Raw genomic sequence first — 24181 nt, forward strand, 5'->3', positions numbered from 1 at the left:
TGATTTCTGAGGATCCCAACCAATTTAAACCCATTGTGTAGCCTACGACTGGCCCAATGTAGATTATAGCGTGGACTGGTCATTGTATCTGCATTGTTTAATTTTTAACAAAATTCTAAAAAAAAAAAAATTCTAATGCTAATAAAAGTTAACAGGATATTTATTACAATATCACAATTACTGTAGATGGAAAATTAAATATGCCCAAACATGTACCAATTTTAGTAAAAGTATATGAAAACGTAATTCTGTACTGTGAAAAACTGAACCTTAACTTTTTGTTAGTTGGAACATGGGACGTTGGAAGTCCCTTTAGGCCAGTTACCCCTTAAGACACCATTAGTCTGCATTCAGTTTTACAGTATATATGTGGCTAATTATATTTTTCATTCAGTTAGCTCAAAATGTCGCGTAAAAAAAAAGTGATAATAAAGCTTCAAAGATGTCGTAATTACCGAAAGTTAATTTAGGCTAGTTACCCCTCGACCTCAAGGCTCCAGTCCAGTGACAACTGACGATTGATGATAGTTGGGGTGATTGGGTTATTAGTAGTTGTAGTTCCGTGCTATTTTTGTAAACTATATATTTGCTTCTTAGAGGGCTCGTAATATCACGAAAAATGACGGAACCATGTGTCGAAGTTGTCAAAATTATCGAAGATGGCCACTGGGGATAGGAATATTACAGCAAAAGCAGGAGAAAACTTTCTTAACCTCTAGGCCGAAGTTGCTCCAGGTTAGTAGCTAGTTTCAATTGTGTATTGTTGAGTCCCATTACTTGATATGATGAGAGTTTTTTTGAAATTGTAAAGATTTGTGATGTGATTGGGTTGGTTATTATCCATATATTTATTAGCGGCCTACTAATTGTTTGTTTTAGTATGTAAAAATCAAGGATAGCCGCAAGCTGGTACTCCTAGGCCAACTGTGTCTGGGTATTAGGCTAGGTAGGCCTAATTAATTTCCCCACTGCCTCTCCCTTATCAGCCAAGAGCGTTTCATTCTAAATCTATGGTGATTATGTGCAATGAACAGCCTGGGAAGATGTTTTAGACTAGGTTGTAGGCTATGGTTTGGTAATTTACTGTAAGGGGCATGCTAAAATAGGCCTAGTTGTTTTCCCATAGCCTAGGGTTTTTTTTTTTTTTTTTTTTATCTTGGCGATAGTTAGCCTCTACTGGGTTGATCAAAGTATTGGAGACCTACATTGAATAGCCAGTGGTGAAACATTTAGGCATAGCAATTTTTTCTTTTATAATTTTGATCAATTAGCTTAACCTAAGCTAACTTTTATTTTATAATTTTTCTTGTCTAGCCTAGTCTCAAAGAGATTTAAGAAGGCTACTTTATCACAGAAATTCGAAACATTGAAAGAATTTCTACAGTCTCTGCCTTGTTTAGTGCCAGCAACTTTGAGATGAATGTAAAAATGTTGGTAAAAGACGGTAAGTTTCACAAATGATCTTGGTAAGTTTCTCAAATTATCTTGCCTGGACTGCATTATATAGGTACACCATTTTTTATATTGTTTGGTAAAAAATTTTCATGTATCTCCATGCAGTGCTCTTACTACTCAAGGTTGATTTTGTCCTTATTGTCAGAAATCATTTAGGGTAATAGGTGCCAAATTAATTTCTCATTGTACATACTTTGAATACCTGTTTCTTGTGTGTTAGAATTTTTGGGTTGGTATTGTTAGGGCTAATTTCTCATTTTGTGTTTTCCTTAATAGATTTGTAATTAAGAGAATGCAGCAGGAAGCTATGGTATTTGGGTACGGGTATATAAAGAAATGGTGAATAGCATCACCAGAAATAGTAAAATATGGTCAGAATGTAAGAGAAACTGCTTTAAAAATGTTTATTGTTTGTTATTACTAACATAACAAAAAATGGAAATTATGAAAATATGGCATTGGTAATTGAATTATTACATCCTAACCTAATCTAACTTGGGTGCAATGTACTACTTGTCTGGGTGACCCCGTGCCACCCCCTTCCCTAAAATCCCCTGTAATATTGTAAAGTATAGTGGTACCTGAAAGGGCATATATTTGAATTTAACCTAACTTAGAATCCTGTCTAACATAGGTGTTGAAGAGGACTTTGGGCCCCTAACCTACCTTTGTTTACTGCATACCATATGTTTTGAGGATGTTCTTTTGTGCCTAGGTTGAAATTGGTTATTGTGGCTTAAATGTTACAAGTGAGCAAAGGAGTTATTCATCATCATAACTTGTTTTCTGACTTATTTTCTCTTGTTCTGAAACATTTTGAAACTAGGCAGGATTTTTGCTTGTAAGGGAAGTTTTATCTCAAGGGTGAAAGGCTTTTCAAAAAGGCTTTTCAAATAATATATGTATAAGCCAATCAGATATAACTGTGAGGATGATAAGGAAATACTGTATATCAGACACCCAAAAAAAGTGGCTGGTACAAACTGTTGAAAGTACTGTACAAAGAGTGAGAGCTTAAATTCACCACTTGTTTGTGAATCTTGAAATGGTACTATCTGCTGTAATAAATATGAAAAGGCACCCATATTCTGAAATATTCCCAGTGCAAGCTGGAAACTGCTGTTGAAGCTTGATAACAACATGGTTAATTGGTTGAAAGCAGGCTAGCAGTGAAGCACCTTCATCCCTGTCAGTAACCTGACACTTTTCTTCGTTGGCAGTCAAAGCCGATCCTGTTTTATGTGTTGGCAAGTCATGGTATTCTACTGATATTTGAAGCTTGACTTTGTCTTATCTGTATTATTTTGTGTTTTTGTGGTGGTTTAGTATGTCAGGGATAGTAGGGCAAAGTTTTTAGTGAATTTATTTCTTTAGCAGCTCCCTGTCTTATAACACTTCAGGCTTGCTGTGTTATGAATTGTTCATATTACAGTATATGATCTCCTCCTCTGGAGGAGTTGGTGAGATTCAGTCTCGGCCTTTTACACAATTCTTTCGTCTCCGTTTTGGACTGTTTAGAGGCGACCCTGGCTTTCTGAGTCATCTCTGGTTTATCCTTTGGAATTCCACTTGAGTATTTCATCAAACTTCCAAGGAAGGTGTAGATTGGTTCACTTCAAGTTAGCCAGTCTCTACGTAGGCTGCCCCTGATCATGTGAATGGAAGGCAATAAGGTGGGATAAGAAACATGATTTCTGTTGGGAAAGTCATTCCTGTGACCACAGGCCTGGACCCCATTGACACACTGATCTTAATTTTCAGCTGGTACATCATGGGAATGAATAGGTTCATGTTCAAGACTACCCTTGTGGAATAACTTTGGATTCTTATAAGGTTAAAGCCTTCGGTCCTATTGGAGTGGTTGCCGTTCATATGATAACCTCTGTATATTACGCTTGTGCCTGTCATGCATGTGCACTGCATATGCTCTTATGCATGTACTTGTGCATTGTTGGTGCTTGTGTCTTGCATGATGTCTGCATATGCTTTTGCATGTGAGTTACCTCTGATCATACATGATTCATTCTTGTGCAATGTCCATGCTTGTCTGGCCTATATGTACTACTACGCAGGCATAGATACTACATGTGCTTATGCTGACTAGCTTGACCTTAGCATGTGTAGCCTACATGCACTACTTGAGTGTATAATGTACATATGGTATCTGTGGATATACTTCAGTGCCCCACTGCCCCAGAGTACTTTACTTCAGTGCCCCCACTGTTGCAGAGCACTTTACTTAAGTGCCCCACTACCACAGAGTAATTTACTAAAGTGCCCCACTGTTACAGTGTACTGAGATAGTGAGATTGGTTTTTCTGAATAGCTTTTCAGATTGTTTGCAATCTACCACAAATTTTTGGTTCAAAGGTCTGTGGGTGACACTATCAGGTTTAAATAGCAATGTCGCCACCCAGGATAGCATTCCAGGGGGTGTATTGGCTTGATACTAGTCCGGGGATATTTTGGCACTCTCCTCTGGGGAGGATTCCTTTTTGTATGGGAACCAGTTGGGATCTAAGGATCCCCTATATTTAGCTTGGCACAAGCAAATTTAATGACGCCATTGGTTCATTGCAATTCTTTTGCTCTCTTCATTGAGAATGTAAGTGCTGAGTACTGATCAGTTTCTCATTGGCCACCAGTGTATGATTAATGTTGTGAGTAGAGGAGGGGGCGGGTGATTAAAAATTTCAAATGGTTAAAACGAAATTTCTGTAGTCGCAATGCTTTGGGCAGATGTAGCTACACGTGTTCATGTAACTATTTGTTGTGCAAGGTGAGTGATCTGAAATGACCAGGAGTATGAACATAATTGGTATTCATTGCTGCATTTTAGTCTTGTGCTCCAGTTATCCCACAAAATTGTTTTCTATTGTAGCATATAAAAGATTGCGTGGGCGAGTGGTGCAGAGAAGAGCACACCCCTGGTCAATTCGTCCACTTTAGTTTTATGAGTGTAAATTCCTTTCCCTTGTCCGCACCTTGGATGCGTAGAGGCAAGATTAATGATAATTTTACGTTGTGCCAGAAATGAAATATTCATTTACTACAGCCGTTCATATATTTTCTTCGGTGTTTCCACCCTCTCTTTACATTTGTTTCAACATTGTTTTCAACGCTGGGTAACCATATAGGTCCCAGCGCATGGCCTGTGGCGTAAGTTTTATATTTTAATCCAGTTCTTTCGTGTGTTGTATTTTCTTTTTGAAATTTACAGCATTGTCGTCTTCCCTATTTGTGGTTTAGGTAAAGACAGGCTTTATCTTTTGGGCATTCTATGGAAGGTTAAGTTTGTTTTCGTCTACGGAACCTGTTCACATTTTTCTATACTCACCCCCCCCCCCCCCCCATCTCGTTTCAAAAGCAAGTGTATTTGTATCTTATCACGAGGGAAGAACTGAAGTAACCATGGCTGTTCTTACGAATATTGTTGCTGAAAGTTAAAATCAGTGTATGGTGCTTAAATGAATTAGCACGAACCTAATAGAGATGGATTTGACTTCCCGGAAAGCAAAAGGAAAACTCGTGTGGAATTACTTTAGTGTCCCATAAGTAAATATTTCGTTTTCTTTTTATTCTCAAAACGTTCTCTTTGATTTCCCTTCGCTGTCCATTCACAGTTGGTTATGTCGTCCTGTCTTGTTCGCTGTCATTTGTTTCGCTCCGATAGGAATGAATTTGCTCTTTTCCCCCTTGTATGACTACTTAATATGAAAAGTAGTAAATTTTTTTATTCACGATCTTGAGCAGCTGTATGACACTCCAAAGTGATACTATAAAGTCATGCCATTCTTACTGAGCATCGTTAGCTACTTTATAAAAGTTAAAGAGTCCAATATATATATATATATATATATATATATATATATATATATATATATATATAACACCGGCAAGAACATGCTTTTGAAAGTATAAATACACAGTAGCAAAGAATTAACTGTAGGTTAACGGACCATAGACAAAAATGGAATGGAGACCTTGGCAAGGAATTACCCCCCTCCCAAAAAGAAGAAAAATACGACGTTGTAGCGTACACACGCTTCCTAGGACGGTGTGATTTTTTACTTGTGTGCAAAAAATTTGTAGCAGTTGGCATACAGCAACTACGCGCATGAGCAGACCAGGGGGATTTTTCACTTTATTATTTTATGGTTATTTTGACGGCGAGATTACTATTTACCACGCGTCACAGGATTGATTTGGCAGACCAGAAAATGTAGCTGAGTCATACTCTACAATACGATAGATATTTTACTATAATAGCTAATCCGAAGAGAGAGAGTGTTAAATGCCGTGAAAATGTTTGAATGTCTAAAAAATATACTGCTTTAAAAGCATCCATGAAGACAAAAATTATATATTTTTTTATTATTATAAGATATAGTGCTTCAAAAGCATTTACAGACATAAGAATGTTTATGGGCTGCTCTGAGAGAAGAGTCCGTGCTGGCATTCTGCTGGTTTAATCTTAAACAATGACAACATAAAAAATTATAATTTTTCATGTATCGTATTTCAATAGTTTTCTCATTGGTTTCTAAAGAAGTTCTACATATATCAAAGCTCCAAAACAAAATTATAAAGATGGTGGTTTGTACTTGCGTTCACCATGTCTCAAAAATATTAACTGTTGTACAATGTATCTGATAAACATTTAGATAAAACAGTGTTATATAATTGTACTTATCATAAATGAATTCTTTTTAGCTTAAAATAAATCATTACTCATGAACTGATAGGAGTATTTACATAACATTTTCAATACCTAGATTTTACCAAAACCTAAGAGGTGGTGGTGTTAGGATATAAATTCATAAGTAGTCATTGAATTTTATCTTATACACGTTATCTAGAAGAGGAACTCCTCTCTGGAGTTGAGTTCCTACTACTAAAGTTTAATAGTGAATTATAATCAGTAATTAACACTAACCCGTCATGTCCAGAGTCGCCAGACGCCATAAGTCTTTGGGTACATTACAAATTTTCTGTGACATCCTCACTATAGTTCTTAACCTTATCAGTATTTAATAACAAACTTTAAAGTATAATTAATAAGGATTGAAATAAATTCTTTTCCCTTGTCCGCACTATGGCTGCGTAGAGGCAAGATCAATGATAATTATACATTGTGCCACAAATTAAATATTTACTCCATCCGTTATTTACTTCTGCGTTTTCAACTCTTAACATTTGTTTCAACATTATTTTCAGCGCTGAGTGAGCCCATAGGTCCCAGCCCTCGGTGTTTCAACACTTTTCAGCGCTGAGTAACTATATGCCTAGGTACCAGAGCTTGGCGCGTATCGTAAATTTTATATTTTAATCCATTTCTTTCGTGTGCATAGCATTTTTTCTTTGGAGTTTGCGGGATTTGTCTTCTTCCGTATCTGTTGTTTTAGTTAAAGACGGGCTCTAGCTCTTGGGCATTCTAATAAAGGTTAGGTTTGTTTTCGTCTATTTCAGAGGCAAGTATATTTTCGTGTATTTTTTATCCATCACGTGGGAAGAACGTAAGTGACCATGGCTGTTCTTACGAACATTGTTGCTGAATGTTAAAATTCAGTGTGTGGTGCTTAAGTGAATTAGCTGTAATATAATAGGGATAGATTCAACTGTTACGGTAAAGCGAAAGGAGAACTCGTATGGAATTACTTTAGTGTCCCATAAGTATGCATTTCGTTTTCTTTAAACGTTCTCTTTGATTTGCCTTCACTGTCTATTCACAGTTGGTTATGTCGTTTGATCCCGTTTACTCCAAGTGGGATGAAGTGGCCTCCCCACCCCCTTCTATGACTACTTAAGAATAGTAATTTCTCTTTCACCATGTAGAGCAGATGTATGACAGTGATTTTTATTGAATCGCATTTCAGTGGAACAAAGGCAAATATCCCAATGTTTACCTCAGTAAATGGTCGCTTCGACTTGTTTGCGTGACGTCACAATTATGGTTGGTTACATTAAAATACACCGGCTTGCGTTTACCGGTCTTAAAAATATTAAATGTTCTACGATGTATCTGGTAAACATTCAGTAGTTTTATAAATGGATGCATTATAAATAAATTCGTTTTAGCCTGAAATAAACAATTACTTGTGAACTGATAGCAGTATATTTACATAACGTTTTCAATACCTAGATTTTACCAAAAACTTAGAGGAGGAGGTGTTAAGATACAATTCTTTAGTTGTCAGATTGAATTTTACTTATACACCTTATCTAGAAGAGGATCTCCTCCCCGGAGTAGAGATCCTACAAAATGACCAATAGTTAATACATATTAATCATTACTTGGAGACTAATGGCGTCATTATGTGTAGAGGTGTCATAACCCTTATTTTTTGGGGGTTGGGGGCCAGTGATGCCAAGTCAGTCGGTCATCTGGAGCTAGTTTATCCCAAGGCCTATACAAATAGTATAGGCCTTGGTTTATCCCTACGCAGAATGTGAAATGTCCGTTTCTTGGGATTTTCAGAAAAATGTCCCTACGTTTTTCTTTGGCATAATCTACCAAAAACAGTTTGCACGTTGTTCTGCTTATGAATATTGGTGGAAATAAATAAAAAAAGATAGTATAACCAAAGATATACTTTCATACTGACAAAAAAATAAAAGAAATGGTAATATCTTATTTTCACTTGTACATAAACCACAGAGAAGAAAAAGAAAAAATTAAATTTCCTAATTTGAAATGCTAGGTAAAAAGATACTATGCGAAAATAAACATGAATAATCTGGTTTTGAAATGCTATTAACATTTAACTAGATGTGAAATTTCTACTCTTAATGCAAAAAAAAAAAAATCATACATCTGTTGATTATGGAACCCAAGATATATATCATCAATACCTTTTGCTAAGTCTAAACAATTTTCACATTTAGATTTCATATTTGAATTTATGATTAATATTGAATCAAGCAATTCTGGTCCCATTTTTTTCTTAGTCTTTGCATCAGCCATCATAGAGAAAATTCTCCAGTTTCTGCGTTAGTATGTGGCAGCGTTAAAACAAGTTTTGCCTCAAAGCTAGGTTTCTGAACACATAAACATCCGAGTATACTAGTTCTTTAATTGTGAGAGATGCTCCCAGAACACTTCTACATCCATCTTTTGAAGTCTACTTTGTTCATCTGAATTAAAATATACTGGTAAATCCTCCCATTCCCTCTGAATTTGACTTACTGATCCAAAAGAGTAGATATGCCTTTGTGTAGGGATTATTAAATTCCTTCATAATCAGATCCGCTGAAACAATCTTATCTTCAGTCTGAGTTTGAAAAAAACAAAAGTTTTAACACTTCCCATTGACGTAATATTCGTTCAATGCAGTGTTGCATTGCTAGCCATCTTGTGTCTACAAGTCTAAGCATATTGAGTCTCTCAGTATTAAGAAATTCCTGCAATTCCGCCTGCCTTTTGGAACTGCGAGAAATATGTAGCAATATTACGAACTAAATCCTCAGTGTTTCTAGGCAAATTAGCTGAACCCTTACTTGCAACAATATGAAGTGAATGACAAATGCACCTGATAATAAAGATTTTGTTAGCTTCAGACTGCAACTTGGTCATGAGAGAATTGTTTGTACCAACTAACGCACTTGCATTATTTACTGCCATGGCTATCATGTTACCTAATGGAATACCTTTACTTTCAAAGCAGGACTTAATGACATTTGAAAGAGCCTCGGCACTGCTGTTTCTAGCATCATGTGAAATGGCCTCTAAAAGTTGTCACAATTTTAACCTCTTCATCAAAGTACCTAACCAAAACTGCTATGATTTTGACTCTAGCAATATCAGTACCTTCATCTACAAGAATAGAAAATTTCTTTTTTTCCAAATTCTCAATCAGTTTCTCCTTTTCACTTTTAGCAATGACATTTTTGACAAAATATGTACATTTGGTTCGATGCAATTTGACACCCTTAATATCTGAATCTAGTATACCTATGTTCAAAGTTTCTACTAAATGATCAACAGTATTCATAGATATATCATTTTCTGCAAACAACCCACTTATAATTATTGATAAATTTTTCATATCATCCTGCAAAGTCTGTACTTTTGAGCTACTACTACTTCCTTTGCCTTTTTGTAGAAATGAGCTGGCTTAAGGTTGACTTTTCAATAATATAATGACCTTGACATGTGCAGTTCTTCCACTGTGCTTCCGTAATTCACTATGACCTGCCACAAGTTTGGCATTGCAGGCTTTACAAAAAGCTTGGAGAGGATCATCTTTAACCTCTGCTGGAAGACAAGAGAGACCAGCTTAGGCGTACCCTTAAATCGAATAACCATAAAGGTCTAGGCCAAGAGCTAAATAAAAATTATAAAAACTCTAGATACGAAATAATCCAATATAATTCATTCGTTATAGATAGCGATCTCATTCATATTATGAACGAAATCGGAGTATGCTAAATTCTACAATATATACATACTTACATACATACATACATACATACATATATTATAATAATAAGATATAGAGAAAACCCGACACTATTTTAAGTTGCTTAACTCTAACCAGTCTTTTCTAAATCACTGTTTCCTAGGAGATTTTTCACTTTTCGAAAGTTCACCTCATTTCTGCCTTTTTTTTTTTTTTTTTCTTTTTTAAAGAAGTGCTTGGCCCAGCTTCAGCCATTGCTATTTAACAAGATCTTAACAGCAAAGTTGCTTAAATCAGATGTGTAAGACGCCGAGTATATGCCACCTGTACACGAACAATAGCTTCAATGCAAATCGCTGTATTATCAAACATTTCCATGTTAACTTACTTAATCTCGTTCCATACAAGTAATAATGCGATATTACCTTTTATGTATGCAATACAAACGTCATATCACTTATCAGACTACTCTGTACATACTAGAGAACCAGCTTTCCTTGTAAAAGAAACGTTCGGGAATAGATCGTTTCTTAACGAACGGAAACGGTAAAAATTGGTACTTCTTTGATTCTTGTTATGTGAAATAGTTGCTATTGAGGAGTGAAAGACGTTTCTGGTAGTGGTACCTCGACATACGAAATTAATCCGTTCCGAGGCGGCCTTCGTATCATGAGTTTTTCGTATCTTGGACCACATTTTACATGTTAAATGGCTAATCCGTTCCAAGCCCTCCAAAAACACCCCAGTAAATTTCATAATAAAGCTAAATTAACCTATAAAAAATGAAATGCTACAACAATTTGGACCATTCAATACCTAACTTAATACGTACTGCAAATTACCTGTAAATAAAGTGTATTAGTGTACATGGTATACAAGAAATACTGTACGTATGTAGTAAAATGTGGAAGCTTACCTTTCAAGTGAGGCTATCTCCGAAAGTGGCGACAGAGGAGGAGGACAACCGGCAGATACCTATGTACACTTAACTTTACGAAACACATAAAAAGATGTAAGGAAAACATACATAAACTAAACTTTATGAAACACATTAACAAAACTGTAACACTTAACTTTACAAAAAACTAAAATTAAAATTTTTTTTCTTTTTTTGATTTTTACATTTTTTTTACTTTTTTAAACTTTACATACTTTTTATTTTATTTTATTTATTTATTTATTTTTTTTTTTTTTTTACAAAATTTCAACTTCATCACCACTTTCAACTTTGTTTTTCAGTATCACTTGGTTCTTCCTTTTTGCTTACTCCTACTAAAGGCCTCTTTAAAAAATAACTATCCAAGGAAGATTGCTTCTGCCTACTTTTCACAATGTTCCTGAAACGACTCGGGCAAGCCTCATCGAACTGCGCAAGCATACAACCTGTGTAAGCCTTTTCGGGGTGTCTTTTTTCAACAAATGATTGCACTTTATGAAAAGCAGCCAGAACATCCTTAATTTCTGCCATTGACCTAGGGTCATCCTCCTCCTCCTCGCCGCTGCTAAGAACTCCTCTTGAACGACGTTATGTTACATGGCCTCCAACTCCTTCAGGTCAATCGTCGTAAGCTCCTCCGGTGCTCCTCGAGAAGGTCGTTGATGTCGTCCTTGTCGATGACCAGCCCCATGGACTTGCCGAGTGCTACGATCTCGTCAAGATCTGGTTGCGAAACAGTTTCAGGATCGTCAACTGTTTCTGAATCTGCAGCACCAGCTTCGCCCACATCGAATCCCTCCAATTCTCGGGCGGATACGACATCAGGCCCGAGTTTCCTCCATGAAGAATTCAAGGTTCGCCTCGAAACCTCCTGCCAAGCTTGGTCAATGAGTCGGATGCATATGACAACATTGAAATGCTCCTTCCAAAATTCATGCAAGGTGAGGTTTATGGTATCGGTGATGTCGAAACATCTCTTGAAAAGATGTTTCGTATACAGCTTCTTAAAGTTCGATATCACTTGCTGGTCCATGGGCTGGAGGAGAGGGGGTGGTGTTAGGCGGAAGATAAAGAACCTTGATGAAGGAATACTCCGCTAGGATATCTTCCTCGAGGCCAGGAGGGTGGGCAGGGGCATTGTCCAACAACAGCAGACATTTCAGAGGGAGGCGCTTCTCTTCCAAGAATTTCTTCACTGTCTGGCCGAAACACAGATTTACCCACTCCGTGAACAAATGCCTCGTTACCCAGGCTTTCGCATTAGCCCTCCACATCACTGGAAGCTTCTCCTTAAGCACTTTGTGGGCCTTGAAGGCTCGAGGAGTCTCGGAATGATAGACCAGTAGGGGCTTCACCTTGCAATCCTCACTGGCATTTGAACAAAGTGCGAGCGTAAGCCTGTCTTTCATAGGCTTATGCCCGAGTAGCTTCTTCTCTTCCTGCGTGATGTACGTCCGATGAGGCATTTTTTTCCGAAAAAGGCCAGTCTCATCACAGTTTAAGACTTGCTGAGAACTGTAGCCTTCCTTGGTCATCATCTCGTCGAACGTCTTTTTAAAGGCTTCGGCCGCTTTCATGTCTGAGCTGGCAGCCTCCCCATGCCGCACCACCGAATGGATGCCAGTCCGTTTACGGAATTTCCCGAACCACCCATGCGAAGCCTTGAACTCTGGGGTTGGTGTTGATGTCCTTTCCTCCGTCGTCTTCGGCCTGGGCAATCAAATCACCGAAAATAGCGCGGGCCTTGTGGGAGTTGCTGTTCAGTTATGTACGCCAGCGATTTCTTCATCTTTTATCCAGACAAGAAGAAGCCTTTCCATCTCGTCGTGCACGTGGGTCCTCTTGCTGGACAAAATAGTGACGCCCTTGGAAGGTGTAGCTGCTTTGATGACATCCTTCTGCTTAAGGATGGTGTCTATTGTCGACAGATTTCGGCCGTATTCCTTGGTGATCACACTCAATTGCATACCAGCTTCATACTTCTTGATAATCTCCATCTTCGTTTCCAAAGAGAGCATCCTCTTCTTTCCGTGAATTTCAACTTTCTTGGGACCCATGACTACGTGTATATGTACGTAATTTACGTTTTTATACATTCAACTTACCCGTCAGATATATACATAGCTATTACTCCCGTCGTCCCCGACAGAAATTCGAATTTCGCGGCACACGCGGCAGGTAGGTCAGGTGATCTAACCCCCGCCCGCTGGTGGCGGGAATAGGAACCATACCCGTTTTCTAATTCATATTTTTCTGTCGCTTGGAATGTAAACAACGTTTGCAGTTCTCCTGATGGATTTTCGTGTTTCATCGCCATCGATCATCTGGGCTAACTTTTACAGGGAAGTAATGGATCTTTGGTTCGGCATACGCTTTTGTTAACTTTTGATAATATTAACTTCGAAAATTTCGAAGATTAGTGACGTGTAACTACCAAAGTTTTCGGTAGACACTCATGCACTTTCACGAAAGTGAATTACTTATACTTTCATGAAAGGGAATTACTTATATTTATTCGTTAATACAAATAAGTGTTAGTTGATGAGAAAGTATATCTTTCTTCCTAGTTGGGGAAGTCAGAAAAGTAACTATCCTTTTGAAGCTTTATTAGCTCTTGTGTTTAACGAGCAAATTATAGTAGTAACAGTACTAGTAGTTTCTTGCATCCTCATCACCTTCTTACTCCGCAGAATCTACAATATCATATTTGCAAATTGTAGACTTTGGATATAGTTCAAATGCGAACTCTGAACGTAAGAAGTGAATATAGTGTTCCCCCATTACAATGGAGGGTGCGTCTGATCGGAAAACCGTAAGGAGGTTTCAGAGAATCCCCACCGGTCAGGCGTCCCCTCGGCAGGTTCTGTAGAGCGTCCCAGACTGCAGGGATAGCCATTGGAAAGGCATCCTAAAACAGTGTTTCTCCCTTTTTATGCCTACTGTTCCATGATGGATAGGAGAACTTCGAATGAATGAATTTGACGAAGGATCCTCGTATAATGCCTTCTGGTAGAATTATTCAAAATGAGAATGACTTTAATCGATCCACCTTTCGAATCAGGCGACGATTTAGCGCCTTCTAATATTAGAGATCATTCGATAACATTTGTGATAAAGAGTCATTGTTCGAACATTTTTTCGCAACTAGACGAGAACGCTATCCCATGGGGGTATGAAATTGTTATTTCAACATAAGATTCCCCATCGGTGCATTTTTAGATATAGATCTATTCTGATAGAATGATTTAGATTATTTGTCAATCGAATGAATTATATGGATCTCGTTGAGTGATAAAGCATATATGTATGACTTTTAAGCTTCTAGCTCCTACCATGCTTAGGACAAATCGCCTTAGGCTACGTATGGCATGGCATACTCACAAAGACCGAAATTTATGCTATAATGGTCAACTGAAATCCTTACAAAATTTCCTAAATTAATACGGTTTACCTTAATGTAAACAGTATTATAGAGTATTCTATTACGCTAGAGTATGAGTTATATGATGCTTTCGTGTCTTCGAGAAGTGATCGGAGAAGCATATCTTTATTGGTGAATTGAGAGTAGGATAGAAACATTTTTCTTCGTGTTAGAAGAGGTTTCCATGAATTACCAGTACCCTTCTAGGACTTTCCTAGGAAGAAATTTTTTAAAAGGTTTAAAAGGATGTTTTTAGACGACACCTATTTAGTTTCTAGACTTGTCGAATGTCTCGTTCACGCTTACTTATGCTTATATAAAACTTCCTGAAGCTCGATAAAATTTTAATAGATTCCTTTATTAAATGGAGTAACTGGCAACTCTGGAAAAAAGGGAAGGCCAGTCGGCTTTCGAAGACTGCTTTCGCTTTGAATGAGAGAGAGACCAGAGACCAGCGGCAGTACCATGTTGTTCTCAGTCGTGAGCGGTCGGTTACAGCTCTCTCTCCTGCGGAATGGGATAACTAACCGTATCTCTTCCCTACAATCGTGGTCTTAGCCTCGGATTGAGGGAATACCTAAGCTGTCATAAATAAATATTGTCTGCCTTTTGTTAGGAAGCTTTCAATAAGAAAGATATTACAACCTTTCAATGCTGTTTACCGTAGATAACATGATTAAAGGATTCTAATGCAGCAGAACATTATATTATTTATGCACTAATACTTACGAAAGCATGTCTTATTAGAGTACATACTTAGTGAGAAGAGAGATGTAATAGAGATTCACTTCAAGACTACGCTATGGTTAAGTCTTTCGAGAAACGACACAACCGTATTTAGAATCGGATATTGCGCAGAAGTTGTATGAGTCGAATGGGAAACATTCTTTTAGTGGGAAATGGTTTCCCTGAATGGATTATACTACGTATGTAATAGTTATTCATAATAAGAACGGAATTAACATGTGAAAGGATGTCGGGTACCATAAAGACACAGATGTTCTGGCACATAACATAAAGATAATTAGTAGGAGGCGCCAGCCAAAATATTTCTGTTCAGGAAAAAAGAGAGGGGGGGGGGATACGGAAGAATTAACCGAGGAAAGAAAAATTCCCCTTCCGATATACTCGAATTAGAGGAAAATTGAGAAGAAAAATCCAACTATGGATGTACTGTAAAATTATAGGATTCTTACAGCACCTCTTCTTATTTTGATATCGAGATGTCCTGACCACGGTTGCAAGTAATGGGCCAGAAGCGTGACGCCTCCCAGGAGCGAGGCGCCAGGCAAGCGCGAGGACGCTGCGAGGCGCGTGACGCCAACAAGAAGCGTGACGCCTCTCAGGAGAGAGTCGCCAGGCAAGCGCGAAGACGCTCCAAAGCGGTTGACACCAGCCAGAAGCATGACGCCTCCCAGGAGCGAGGTGCTAGGCAAGCGCCAGGACGCTTCGAGGCGCGAGGCGTCAACTAGAAGCGTGACGCCTCTCAGGAGAGAGGCGCGAGGCAAGCGCGAGGGACGCTCCAAGGCGCGTGACGTCAACCAGAGGCGTGACGCCTCCCAGGAGAGAGGCGCCAGGTAAACGCGAGGACGCTGCAAGTCGCAAGACGCCAGCCAGAAGCATGACGCCTCCCAGGAGCGAGGCGCCAACCAGGCGCAAGACATCAGGATCTCCAATTTCTCAGTATTTGGAGATAGACTTTCCAAGAGTTTCCTCTTTGAGAACTGACACAAGATCAGTTTTTTCCCTGACAGGGACACAAGTTATCGCACAGGCGGCCGTGGCCCTTGTCAGGATTAACTGAAATTGCGGAAGTCTCTAACAAGAACAGACTTCTCATGTCAGGTGATATAGTCACGCGACTTCTTTCCTGGCAAAAGGAGTTGTTTTGGGAGAAACTTTCTTTGCCAGATCAACCCTCTACTGACAATTATTCTAGATATCGCACAGGCGAACGTAGTACGTGTCAGGATAAGTGGGTTTTTCTGCTTTATAGACCTTTACATGGTGAAGAGAACCAATATCTTTAGAAGTCTCTCACTTTCCTCAACCTTATGAGACAAGTGATAGAAAATATATCGGACTCATAAGTTAATCTGGGTGCAGGTTTTAGAAAGACCTTGGCAACCCCTTTTTTATTGCACGTTTTTGGCTAGTCCCTTGAACAATGCAGCTCCTCTTTCTCCTCTTTCATTGTTATTAACAGGATGTTATATTATCCTACTCCTATGTAAACATATAACAAGGGAGACCTTGTAATGTTTTGGTACTGGAAAAGACTCGTAAGAGCTCTCAGTATTGGGTGAGAGGCTTTTCAAGTATTTGAACCGTACATTACGGCCTGATGTCCTAGGATAGGAATCTTGAATGATTCTCCTCGATCCTGGATCATTTATTAGGAGAATAGGATAATAATAATTTGTTGTTTTGCTGAATAACGATGATAGAATTTTCCATTCTCTCGTTGCCCAGGCACAAGGACGGGAAGAATGATTATAAGAGAGAGGTAGCAATCTACGCCATCTTTATTTTAGAAAGGGGAATAAAATTTAGTCTTTTTCCCCTAAAATATAAACTCTTTACAGAATGTAAGACAAAGGGCGTCAAAGAAAGAGAGGATAATACGTTATGCCTCATTTTAGACTTAGAGAGGTTGGATTCACAGAGGTCACGTTCTTCTCACAGCAAGTTTTGGAAGTCTTTTCCAAGACAGTCTGAATATTCTTTCAGCATCTATTTTAAATGGACCTTAACAACCTCTCCACTCTGAGTCTGTCTGCGTGCAGACTGACCAGAAGTGGACATGAATGAGAGGATGTTTCAAGGTAAATGACAGTAGTCATGAATAAGATATATATGATTACTGCAGGTCGTGCTAGAGGGAATGAGAAAACTGTCCTCTTCCGATATCTCTGTGAACCACATAGCGGTTTTTTCTTCCCTTTCAGAGGGAAGAATCACCTTTGTATATTTCTGCTATCAAAGAACGCAGTAAAAGGCTATATACTCTGTCTCTATAAAGGGAATTGGAGATAGCAGAGCATTAAGATCTTCGGGATCTTATACAATACCTCTATACGACAAGACTAGGAGATCTTATAATTACAATGGGATCCTATTTGGGCCTCAGATTCCGTGTTCTGACAAGATGGAACTGCTCCTCATCAATGTTTCTCTTGGTACTAAAGGACCAAAATGACGAGTGAAATTTTGGGCTTGGAATCTGGAATCAAATTCTAGAAAGACTAGGCAATGGGTTCCTGCCAGCATGGTATGTTTGGCAAAAGAACTAAAACCTTTTATTCCTGGATCAACGCTTTCAGATAAAGGATTCGTTGTCCAGGCAATGTATTTACATTCTCATCTACAAAAGGAGATAAGGTTTAAACGTTTGCTGACAGAGTCTTTGGAATACGATGAGGGCTTAAAAAACCACTTCCCAGAAGGTTCGAAGAGATATTTAAAGAAGCTAGAAATCAGGAATCCTCCCAATTTCAGCTCAGAATCTCCTTAGACTTCCAGGCTCTTTCCCTGCCTTCGTGCAAGGATAGGGAAGATTTTGCAACAAGAGAACTCTTCAACATGTAGGAAGAGTGCTCGTTAGCAACGGAAGTATCAAGTATGATCCACTCCTCGGAGGAAGAATGGTCTCTCGGACTATTAGATTTCCTATCGTCTACTGGATGTAGCTGACTAAAATTACCTCCCCTTGTTACGGAGGCCATAAGCTCAAAGTGAAAGAATTTCTTCCACCCTTTTCCATTCTCCTGATAAACGATTGTGGATGTTCAGACTTTCGGACAATGTAGCGCCAATCAGGCGCCAAATGCCAAACAGGCGTAAAGACGCCAGAGCAAGACAGTCCAAATAAACACTGTCATTGTCTGATGAGGAGAAGGAGTAGGCCTCCAATCTGGCGCAGATGCGCTAGAGGCGAATAAATCAGGCAAATAAAGTGTCCGAGGTGGACATTGCCAGTTTCATCGAGACTCTTAACAAGCTCGAATCTCCAGCAAGTGGGGAGAAGTCAGCCATGCGCGAGGAGCCAGCCAGTCGCGAGGCGCCAGGCAAGCGAAGCGCCAGCCAGGCGCCAGGCAGGCGCGAGGCGCCAGGCTCTGGGCTTCATCCAGAAGAGTTCTATTTCAAAGAAAGCCCTGGTCTTCTTTGGAACAGTGGAATCTCTAAAGCACTTCTTGAGTAACTCGATGATTCCTTCAAACAGCTAAGAATTAAAAGCGCTTGAAGTGCGGGCTTTTAACAATTCTTGTTCTTTCCATAACAATATGTCGTGAGAGACATATTAGCTGTAATAACGGGAGATGCAACTCTGTGTTGACTCCTCTTTGCACGAAGGAGATCAAGTGGGCCTATGAGAGATCCTTCTCTCTTTGTTATACGTGTCCACGGATGCGTAGCTGGGATAGGGAGACGACACTGATCCTTAACTAGTGAATTATTTTTTAATTTTTTTTTAACATAAGTGCATTATTTTCTGGGTTTATTTGAAATGAGTTTGGGGATAGCTCTTTTCAAATTAAGCACAAACCCTCGTGTTAGGATCAGGTGATCGGGATCGGTGTTGTGCTCCTTAAATTATGCCAATAGGCATTGGTGTATTGTCATGTAAGTGGATAAGACCCCATTGACAAATGACCACTAGATTCTGTCAAGTAAGTGGATAAGACCCCATTGACAGATCTACAAGAACTCTTAGCCATAGGTCACATCCTCGCTGAGGCTCTTGAGACGAAGCAGACTACTTGCAATAGCTAGGAAGTCGACCCTTCGTCTAAACACATAGGAACCAAGGTTTTATTTATTTATTACCTACAAACGTATGTTGTTTACCTGTATATTCAGTAATAGCTGTCTTTTACCCTCCACCAATGGTGTGAATCAGCTATATGTACAGGCGGTCCCCGGGTTACGACGGTTCCGGCTTACGACGTTCCGAGGTTACGACGCTTTTTCTTAAATATTCAATGGAAAAATCCGTCCTGGGTTACGACGCTTGTTCTGAGGTTACGACGCTGACGCTTCCGACGCTCCGAGTTAACGACGCTTTTAAAAAACTCATACTGATAAAAATCCTTTACAGTTTAGCACAGTATATTAATAAAAATAAGTTTCTGGTTAGATTACAAAAAAAATTTTGAGGTTATGATGATTTTCGACACTTTTTATGTCGTATTTTTCTGTTTTTTAGTGACGCCTCATATGCGGAACTAGTTTCCGAGCGAATGAATGCATACTAGCTTGCGGTGCGCAAAGTTTACATATAACAGTCCAAAAGCACAAATAATGAAAAAAATCATTGCTTGTTTCCAGTAATAATAACAAAACGAAGTTTCTGGTTAGATTACAATGAGAGAGAGAGAGAGAGAGAGAGAGGTGTCTTCCGACGCTCCGAGTTAAGGACAGAGAAGTGTTCGTTTCGTTAAACGGCCTCTGACTCATGCCAGTAAATGTTTTGTTGATACTAATATAGCATATGCCATTTAAAGATACGTTTACTTTAATTAGTCTTATATGATACGTAAATAGTAATCAACTGTTCTTGTAGCCCTCAAGATTTGGCAAAATCGAAGTATCCAAAGAGAGACATTATCCAGTACACTGGAACCTTGACATGCGAATTTAATTTGTTCCGTTACCATCGTCGTATATCAAAACAGTTGTATCTCAAAGCATTTTTTCCCATTTAAAATAATATAATATGTATTAATCCGTTCTAGCGGTATGAAACCACACCTAAACACAGCTAAATTACATATAATATACACAATTTATACACAAATAAACGAGTAATAACACACATAATGATAAAATAACATAGCAATGTGATAAATGATAATAAATGTTAATAAAATCAATTAAAGAAAAGAAAGGAATTTTACTTACCACAACGAAAGATGACGTGAGGCCAGCAGGGGGAGGAGGTAGGGAAGGGTGGCAGGGAACGATTTGTTCTCTTTTTATTTACGTATGTACACTAATAACTACGTAATAAACACAAATGAAATAACATTGCTAAACTAATTTTTATTTTTTATTTAATCAGTTTTGTAGTTTAGAAATAATGGTGATGCCTTTGGAAGGTTTTTATGCTTTGCTATAATTTCATGTTTTGCTTCCATCGAAATCATTTTCTTGGGTTTTTTCTTATCACCTGCTTTGTCTTTAGCTTTGAGACCCATGGTTAATAATAAAATAGACAAAATAACACAAAAAATAGGCGCAAATACAACGAACTAAACAACGACGTGTTAACATGCAGCACCAACAAACAAACAGACTGAACGCCATTTATCGGTCGCCTATACAACTATCACATCGTAAAATCGTATCTCAAATATTTCGTTGTATATCAAAGCTTATATTTTCGCAAATTTTCTGTTGTATCTCAAAACATTTGTATATTAGGGCAATCGTATGTCAAAGTTCCAGTGTAATTTGATCAGAGAGAGAGAGAGAGAGAGAGAGAGGCCTTGGCAACAATGGTCACCGTCTCGGGGATTGACGTAACATTTATTTTCTGAACAGATAGGACAGAGGAGTGTTCGTTTCATTAAACGGCCTCTGACTCATAGCAGGAAATGTTTTGTTGATACTAATATATAAGCCTATTTAAAGATACGTTTACTTTAATTAGTCTATATGATACGTAAATAGTAATCAGCTGTTCTTGTAGCCCTCAAGATTTGGCAAAATCACTCCAGGTTGTACATAAAACTTCAAGAATGTAGTGTCACCAGAGGATTACAATAGTTTTTACCTTCAAGAACCAGCATTCTTTTATGAAAATAACTCCAGGTTGTACATAAAACTACAGGAAACAACATGTAGTGTAACCAAAGGATTACAAGTAAGGTTTTTATAACTTTTTATTAGTTTAAGACATATTTCCAAGCGTCGTTCCGGCTTACGACGATTTTCGGCTTACGACGCGTCTCAAGAACGGAACCCCCGTCGTAACCCGGGGACTGCCTGTATATATCTGACGGGTAAGTTGAATGTATAAAAATGATATTGTTATGATACAATAAAGTTTTATACATACTTACCTGGCAGATATATACAATTAAATGGCCCACCCAGCCTCCCCTCAGGAGACAGCTGGAAGAAAAAATATGAATTAGAAAACTGGTATGGTTCCTATTCCCGCCACCCAGCGGCGGGGGTAGACACCTGACCTACCTGCCGCGTGTGCCGCGAAATTCGAATTTCTGTCGGGGACGACGGAGTAATAGCTATGTATATATCTGCCAGGTAAGTATGTATAAAACTTTATTGTATCATAACAATATCATATTAGTAGAGTAAAGTTCTCACACAACACGATAAAGTACGTATACTGGAACGAAATCACTAACGAATTTACGTTAATAAACAAAATAGTATTTAGAACGAACGAATACCGCGTGCGTACGATAACGATGCTGGTACCGAGTGGCCGAGGCACGCTGCTACGTAGTAGATGCATGATGGGAAGGATGCTGACCAATAGGAGAGAAGGATCTCATGGCGGTGACTAGCATCAGACGCCAATAGGAGAGCAGGAGGATGGTGGCGAGTCTACTCAGTTGGCGGGGCGCGAGTTTCAAAATTGTTATCGGTGGTCTGGGCGAATCTCGGACTTTACATTAATAACCTTTCGTATCTTGAGCAATTTTCGTATGTAGAGCCGTAAAATTTTTCGTATTAGCTTTTGTATCTCGAGTTTTTCGTAAGTTGAGCCTTTCATATCTCGAGGTACCACTGTACTATGGTTTCGTTACTGCCACAATATAGGCCACAAGATATCTTTTAAAAAGGCAATTTTGCATTCTTGTAATATATATATTTATATAATAATAAAGTTGGGAAACTTGCTTAATGTCCCTACGTTTTTGCCATAATTTGTTTAGGCGTCCCTACGTCCCTATACTTTCAAATATTTGTCCCAATTTCCCTAGCGTAGGGACATGTCCCCACACTTGGCAACACTTGGGGGGGGTGGGGTCGCATTGCAAGTCTTTTGTGACATCTTCTCTTCTTCAACATACAGTTCTGAACTTTTGAGACACTATGATCAGTATTTAATAACAAACTTACAATATAAGTAATAAGGTTAAAAATAAACCATTATGTATTTTATGGTGCAGTATATTATAGGAATTGTAGGACTCCATTGAAAGTAAAACAATAGTGTTCTGTAATAATAAAAGACTTTTACTCCAGTGTGGGATGGTAGCAAAAGAGGTATGAATAAGTGAATGACAAAAATGCGGGTGTGCTACTTGTGACAGTGCTCGTGGAAAAGCAAGAGAAAGTATAGGAGACAATACTAAGTGAATTGATTTTTGAATGCCTCAAATGAAAATTTTGCAAACAATAACATATAGTTGGATGAGAAGAGGAATAGTGGCAGAGCTAGGGTAGAGATGCATGAAGGTAATTCAAGAATTAGAGCATTTTTGCAATTGATAAAGAAAGTGCTTACCTCTGGATACGGCCCAAAAATATAGGTACTACATTAAAAGTTGCCAAATATATTTGGCCGTGCTTCTGGCACTTTGTTTACAAATTTATATTAGCTATATCTTGAGGATCAAGTGCAGCAGGATGTTCTCAGTGAACATCACAGAACATAAGGTGGTTAAGCCATTTTTCAGGTCATGGTGAAATGCAGCCAAGTGCACTGAATGACTGTTCGGCCTCACATAAAATTATACTGGAGGGAACCAAAAGAAGTCTTGGCAAGGGGAATATTCAAACTTCCAGCACCATATTTGCAAATTCCTTTTGTTAGTTCTCAACAGATGTACTGCCATTGAACTGATGATGGAAGAAATCAGTTTCTTGCTTTAACTAATCAGAAAGTTCGGGTTATTTCTTGACTGACTCCTCTTTGAATGACCCAGTTAATCACTTACTATTTAAGTCATGGTACATTGTGAGATCAAATGAAGTGGAATACTCATTTAAAAACTCTGAGGTACTGTCGGTAACTTTGAGGAACTCTACTCTGTGATACTCCTCTGCAAAACTGAGAACCATCATCAGGCCTCTTTGGAATATTGTAACGGTGCAACTTCAAAAAGTTTTTTCAAAAGTTGTTTTATGTACGAAGAGGTTTGAGATTTTTTGCAGCTACTTTGACAGCAGTAAGCATTCCATTACCTGTGACTTTTGTACCTTGAAGAGCCTTATTAAGATTTTTGAGAACTTGTAGAACAGTCAGGGGAGCAAAGAGCCCAAGGAAGGACACACTTTCCTGTTAACAACATTTACGAGTACCAATGGCTCATGCTGCTGTAGATGAACCAAAGTCATATAGTATTTTATATTATTATTAATCATCTCATTTTCAGGAGAAAGGGGGAGGGGGACAATTGATTTGTTGCCCCCCTTAATAAAAAGTGGGGGGATATGTCCCCTCCATCCCCCCTCCCCCGCAGATGACACACATTGATTATGTCCAGATATTCTTGTCCCTGGTTATGAGAGCACAGTGCTTGGTTTTTTAAAGTCACTGAACCAGCCTGTGAACTTACTTCTAAATCAACCTAGTTTCTTCCCATAGTGGAAATGTATTACAGCACTTTATATTGACCAGCAACCTACAGGAAATTCTAGCATGTAAATTGTTGCATTTATTTCCATACATTGAAAGATTTACATCACCGAATCTTGATGCCAAATTTAGTGGCTGTCATGCATCTTACCTTTGTTATAGACTAATTACTCAGATTTCAAGGCAGCTGATTTCCTGTTCTATTTTGTTTGAATGCAGAAGTCTAATACAGCAAGATATGCAATCATCCATATTTAAATAGTGACAGGAGCTTAATCAAGTTTCATCATGCCGGAAAGAGTATTGAGCCCTTCCCATTGAATGGTTTAATGCCCCTTACACAATAAAGGGATTTTGACGAAGGAAAAATCTATTTCTGGGGAGAGACCTGTGTCGCCCGGTGAAAAGATCCT

At 38.6% G+C, this 24181-nt stretch overlaps 1 long non-coding RNA gene across 1 annotated transcript in view; it reads left to right on the forward strand.

The window, feature by feature from the left end:
* The first annotated feature begins 472 nt into the window (after positions 1 to 472).
* The window catches only part of LOC135213588 (uncharacterized), a 103107-nt gene continuing 79398 nt past the window's right edge, over positions 473 to 24181 (forward strand). The window contains exon 1 of the long non-coding RNA XR_010314172.1: positions 473 to 735. This is a non-coding gene — a long non-coding RNA (uncharacterized LOC135213588). The remainder of the gene's footprint in view (positions 736 to 24181) is intronic.

Source organism: Macrobrachium nipponense, chromosome 19 (assembly GCF_015104395.2).
Source record: "Macrobrachium nipponense isolate FS-2020 chromosome 19, ASM1510439v2, whole genome shotgun sequence".
NCBI classification, from domain to species: Eukaryota; Metazoa; Arthropoda; class Malacostraca; order Decapoda; family Palaemonidae; genus Macrobrachium; species Macrobrachium nipponense.